The sequence below is a fragment of the Perca fluviatilis genome, chromosome 3 (genome assembly GCF_010015445.1).
Source record: "Perca fluviatilis chromosome 3, GENO_Pfluv_1.0, whole genome shotgun sequence".
In the NCBI taxonomy this organism is placed as follows: Eukaryota; Metazoa; Chordata; class Actinopteri; order Perciformes; family Percidae; genus Perca; species Perca fluviatilis.
In genome coordinates this window covers 16,985,034-16,991,732 of record NC_053114.1, presented here as the reverse complement: position 1 = coordinate 16,991,732, position 6,699 = coordinate 16,985,034, and positions in this window count along the sequence as shown.

Sequence of the window (6,699 nt, the reverse complement as noted above, 5' to 3'; positions counted from 1 at the left end):
CTGGCCTACAGACCCGATCACAACGAGTGCTGACTAAATGAGATCGTTAATCACAGACCGCACAAGAGGCAGCAGAGCCATTCTTTATCATCATTAATGCTCAGCAGAGTGGTCAGAAAAAAAGACAAAATCATGTTTTCGGTATCAACAACTGTGAACTCCAAATTGACGCTTCGAGGACAACAAATACTATGCATGAGTGCTTAATATTATGTTCCAGGGCAACTACAATTAACCTGCAGTTACATGTAAGCTGGTTTAAAAAACTACAAAACAAATGACTCAAATTTAATTCAAATGTGATTATTTATATATATATATATATATATATATATATAAAAACAAACCACTTTTTAAGTTTTAAACTGTTATCAATGACTGAATTGTCCTATATTTGTCTTAACAATACTAGTTATAAATGGTTAATGCAGCATAACCTCCTAACATGTTTTACCAATAATGTACAAGCTGGAATAAGGCAGCAGAAATTCAGTTCTGTGTTAAATAATAAAATAAAATGTGGCGAATTATTTTACTCCTCTTTTCTGCTGGTATATCATACCTGTTAGGCAGCCCACTGGCATTGACAATGCTACCTTCTGTACTAGGCACGAATGCATAATAACATCTGCATGTGTTCAGCCATACTATTTCTTCTACAAATGTGTGCAGGCCTACATGTGGACAAACACATACAGTATATACACCAGTCAATAGGACAGACAAATGCATGGACTTTAGCCAAACAAGGTCTTCACCTTTTTCGTTCAGACACTGCTCATGTCTGTGTTTGTCTCTTTTGATAAGGCCCTTTCATCTTGTTTGCATTGATTACAGGCTGACGAGTCACAGTGATACACTTAGGGGCCCTGTTCATGTCTGCACCCCCCCCGCGACACACACTGGGTCCATTGTGGCAAGGAATGTCCTTTCATGGCCTGAACCTGCCTGTGAAAGCATGTCAATAATCCCCAGTCAGTGGGTGCTTCACAATACTGCTACGACTATCCCACCAACCAGATCCCTGTGGAAATAGGCCCCACTTTTGCACTCCTCCATAGAAAAATTGATTGGGATGGTTGAAAGAGCTGACAGTTGAAAAGATGAAGTAATTAATGTAATGGATGCTGATAATCAAACAAACTTGACAAAGGTGAGACTACTTACACAAAAAGAAAAGTGTGAATCAATGTTAAGTCTTTGAAGTAGTATGCAATCCCTCTTTATTTATAACCACACACACCACACCAAATATTACAAGAACAGCTTTATTGCTTTGCACAGCCCCCTCCTTGTTTTTCACACTGTAGGCCTCCAAAAGGCGACTGAACAAGGTTTCTCTTCTCAGGAAGTGTCAAGATCCTTGTGTACAGCAGAAGCAGGAACAAGCATCAGTTCGCTATAGAAGTTGGGGTCTTGGTACTGAGGAGTTGTTTGAGCAGAGAATGTGATACCATAAGCAGAATAAATGGGATTTGAATCTTCAGTGGCCACTAAATCCATTGAAAAATATACATCAGTTATATTTATTTTGGGGCTGGTTGGTGTGTGGGGAGGGGGCTGAAGGAGGGTGAAGGAATCCATTGGCCAAGCTCTTGCAGAAATGGGAGTGAAAAGAGCCAATCATTGCTCTGTAAAGAATTAAAACCACCTCTGCAAATAGCCCCAATATTTGTGTAGTGCCTCAGAGTGGGAGTTTCACAGCGTCTGGGTTTCCAGTGCAAATAAACAGTGCAGAGGTCTACAAGGGTGGACTGGCCTCCTTGTCCCAGAGGTGAAGCCCACTCCTTTGTTGCTGCCTAATCTAGGCCACTCTCTATTGAGTGGGATGAAAAGTGGATCTCTGTGTGTGTGTGTGTGTGTGTGTGTGTGTGTGTGTGTGTGTGTGTGTGTGTGTGTGTGTGTGCTTGTGTGTGCTTGTGTGAGACATATCCACGGTCCTCAATGTGTGAGATGAAGCTGATGATAATGTCTGTTTGTATGTGGTTCTTGAATCTGAGTCTCTGGCCTGTGGAGACCGCCGCTGTGTTTGCCAGTTCCCAGATAACCCACATCCTTACACTGCCCCTACACATACCAATCCCAGGATCCTCAGTGCAGAGCAAACTGACAAATATTGGCACAATTGACCAGCAATTCTGCATAAATCAACAGTACCTGCCCGCTTGAGATATGATGAATAGAAGATGATGCGGATATGCGCGCAGTTGATTTTGGACAGCATAAAAAAAGTTGTACTGTATGTTGAGGAAAAACTCAGTAGCAGCACAACTCATTTCACATACGTGAAGAAGGTTCGGGAGACTTATGACTTACACGGAAGCATTTAATTCATTAATCAATTGAGACAATTAAGCAGGCAGTGCAGTTTTACCACGATGTGTTGTTGTGCAGTGCCGTCCCAACTCTCTGAAGATCCCGTCTTCCTGTAGGTGTATTTAAACTCATGCTGGAGGCGTTACGTTGAGCTGAACCTTTAAGGTAAACAAAGAAATTGCAGTCGCCTAAACACAGATGCTAAAGCCTAGTTCAGCGTATCTCTCTCTGGGAAGTATGCTAAAGTGTGGCTGGCCCTCCGACCTCCAGAAGGAGACAGTCCTGTGACAAAACAGTCCCTTATCATACAGCTGCCTAGATTCCCTGAATCTGTAGAGACAAACACAATTATACACACGAACAAGTTTGGTTATTAAAGACTGGCTGAATATTCTCGTCCCGTTGACCGGCAACCTATGAATGACCTGATGTTGTCTAAGCTTTCCCTTATGTGTCATGATACCATAACATGGCGTTTCCGGAAATTCCACCACACGGTATATTCATACAACATACACTGCAAAGTAGAGGTCATCACAGGTCCTACCCACAGAGACCTGACCCGGGACCTGAATTGGGAAGGGTCTAAATTATATTTAGTCTAACTGGGTCTGGTAGTATTCTATTGTATTGCCGCAAATTGCGTAAATCGCAAATACCAAAGTGAATCTATCTGATCGTATGTTCTGTCATAATCATCACAGGGAGGAAAAATGTGGTTTTGGGTACAAGATTGAGAGTGGGAACTGTGATTGCTACTGTTTTAGCCTGTGGCAGTGTGGCCCATCATACTGTCTGTGTTGTTCTCTATTAGGATCGTTCTGATATGATTATCCCCAGTTTTCCTCAGACTGGGTCTGGCTGTCCTTTGGTCCCTTTCAGATCTGGTCTCCTTTTTTTGAAAATTAATTTATGCACTCCAGGTTCGGGTAGGGTAAGTCCATTTTAAGACCTCTACTGTCTGGGCATTATGTGGATGATTGGATGATTTTACAGCTCTAGCATGGTGGCTCGTTTGATGACAGTAGAGAATATCCTAATAGACTTTTTTTTTTTTTTATTCCTTTACAAAAATTGAAATGACAAGATAGACATTTATGTTTTCAGTATTTCTATGCTAAATGTAATAAATCACTCATGCTTTTAGGAGTCTAGATAAAAGGTGTGTCTGAAATACCTGAGTGAAACGTAGGCTTTTTAACCGTAACAGTTACTGTACATTGTTTTTAAACATAAAACAAACTTCCCAAAAAAAAAACCATCTCAATGTCATTTCCGTGTATAGTGACATGAAAATGAGTAGGTTAAAGTAGCGCATTGGCAAGTGACTTACAAGTGATCGTAAAATACTTAGTAATTTGCTCTCTCTTTAAACGTGAAAACATCTTGTATTTGAGGTGGAAGAAGAGGTTTTTAGCATTGCCACTTTTCTTGGGCTCCTCAGTCTGGCAAACCATACAAAAAAATAACATACTCATTACACATATATACACATTTAATCCTTTCAAGCGTCACTAATTTATACCAGAATAACGTGTGTAGAGAGCAGGTTGCCATATTCTTATAGAGACACCTTAACATTCATGGGTGATTTAGTTTTATTTTTTATTTTTTTTTACTAATACACATGACTAGCATGTCTCTGGCATGTGGTAGGAAACTGGAGCACGCAGTGGAAATTCACACAAACAAACAACACAAAAAAAAACCCTGTGTGGGGAAGTGAACCACTGATCTACTGTGCCGCCACGCCCTGAAACAAAGCCTGGGCTACATTTCCCTATAGCGATCGATCTTAGAAGTTAGGAGCATTTTCTACGACTGTTTCTGCGTGTGCTCTTAAATTCCTACCCGCATTTCCCAAAGCAGCACTTAAGAGCGAGTGCATGTGCATTGCTGTTAAAAAAGAAGCTTCTTACGACTGATTTCTAGTTGTACGTATAGGCTCTACACAGAGCAAACAATGGTGACTGAAATTGAGCGGCTCACGCTGGAGATGGAGATAATAAATGTTACTTTTACTGAAATTGCAGAAAAGAGAGAAGACATCAGAGAAGATGGTGTGTACGACCGTTGAACTGATTGAGGCAGAAGGAGGGTGAATTGTCTGCGCTTGTTCGGGCCACTGAGAGACATGGGCTTTCACAGCGAAAAAAGGATCAGCCAGAAATGCGTAGGAGGAAAATGGCAACGCTACCAAGCAGACCGATCGCAGTTGCGGTCGGCGTTACATTTTTGGGGAGGTGCACGCCAGCCACGTCATACGGGGTAAATTCAACGCAGAATTATAAACCGGCCTTTAATGTTGGCTGCCCGTGGTTCTGAAGGTGATACTGAATGCACTTTAATATAACTTTGCACATTTAACTTGTCTGTAAGTCATGTTATTTGATAAAAATACATCCGTGTGCTGTAAACGGCACAAAGAAATGTCTTTGACTTGGGATGGTTCAGAATGAAAACAAAGCCTGATGTGCAGTCAACAGCCTTCAGCTTGCTGCGCTTTATGATTCATGTCACAGGGCGGATGTCAGTTCAAGAAAGTAAACTTTGATTAAGCTGCTGCTCGAGGAAGACGTCGACGTTTCGACTCCTATGAAGCCTAGAATAAGACAGTGACGGTCTCTATACGTTTCACGAATAAGCACGTCATCTATTGTGATTTGTGAATGTCATTCTGTCATCATTTCTGCATCGGACTAGCTGTGTGCATGTGTGTGACAAACACATGCTTGTATAAATACAAAATATACAGAACTTGAAAATAGACCATCAGGAAAGTGACATTTCAGTCAGAATAGATTAGGTTAGAAGAGGAAGAGGGAGACAGTGACGGCATAAACAATGGTGCAAATGAATTCGCTGGAATTCCTCATGCAAGTTTAGGAGGTTCTTAAAATGCCTTAAGCTTCCTACGAGTGGGTAGGATCGTTAATCTACGACCGTTTCTAAGAGCCTCTTCGGTTACAATGCTTTTGGGAAACTCCTCTTAAGCTTAAGAAGGTTTGTAAGAATAGATTTTATGATCATCTTAGTCTTAAGATGTTTTTGGGCAACGAGGCCTGAGTCTTTACAACGAAGGCTTCACAAAGTTAGAGGCTAAATTGCTCCTGGAATCTGAGTTTGTGTATCTGTTCTTGTCTTGGTCCATTTTTCTCCCACGTGCAGCCAGGACTCCTGCAGTCCGCAAGTCTGTGTGTTCAAAGTCAAAGGTAAAACAGCGGAGAGGCAGAGAGGAAATTAGTTCAGTGGATTTTTTTTTCTTATTCAGAAAAAAAATGTGTTGATAGTCAGATTGTTCCACCATAACTCAATAAGGAACTTTTCATACTTTTTAATATAAAAACACTACAGCAAGCATATTAATAGATTGGAATATATCATCATATTATAGCTCGGATTACATAATGAACTTTTGTGCAACCTTTATTTGGCAAGCCTGCATCCTACCAAAGCCTGATATGTAACGTCTGTATATCTGGGCCTTTCTGCACCTGCCTACACTTTACCTGTGTTATGTCCCACCGATATTCTAGACATTCAGGTGCATCACTGGTAAGGATGAACAATTCTCAGTGTTTCCTCTATGTTGATTTTGTAGTGGCGGCCCACCATGGCAAAATTTCTGCCACCACGGTATCAGAAATAGGGCTGTACAAAAAAATGTAGTTGCCTTTTAAATTGCCCCCACCCCACCCCGTTGGCTGCCGCTCATATTGCAATTTAACAACAAGAAGAACTACACAGAGGTTATTGGGCCCGTCCAGTTTAACTCCACATACTGTTGTGTTGATGTAGTCTAATGTCAAAAAGTTCGCTTTCTTCCGAGTCGATTATTAAACGAACAACTCCACCAAAAACGTCACGGTTGTTGTTCGGACAGACTTGCTCCCACTGCTAAAAAAAAAATCCTGAAGGAAACACTGATTCTCCTAAAATGTCTGTTCGTCGTGACTACAAAGATAAGTGACCTTTTCATTTGATAATGGTAGGTATTTAATTTCTAACTAAATATATGTGAATCACTTGGTTGGAACTAACAACATGGTGTTTTTGTTCATTGTAAATCAGTGCTTGTTACGAGCAGCCGCGAGAACTAATGAAGTTCCATTTCAGAAGCTTGGGTTTTAAGAAGTGCAAAAAGTGTGTTGCTCATAGTTTAGTCTGTTCCTACTCGAATGACTATGATTACAACCTGGACTACTAAGATCATTTATCATCGGGGAAGCTTTGTGTGAAAAATCATCTTTAAAGTCTCCCAGTGAGTTTGCAGCATACGGACATGCCCTCGGTTTGTGAGTCGTTATCCCAACTCGTGTCAGAACATCTGCAGGAGGGATACATTTGTTGCTAAGCAACAGCTAAAGCTCACAGCATGCTAGC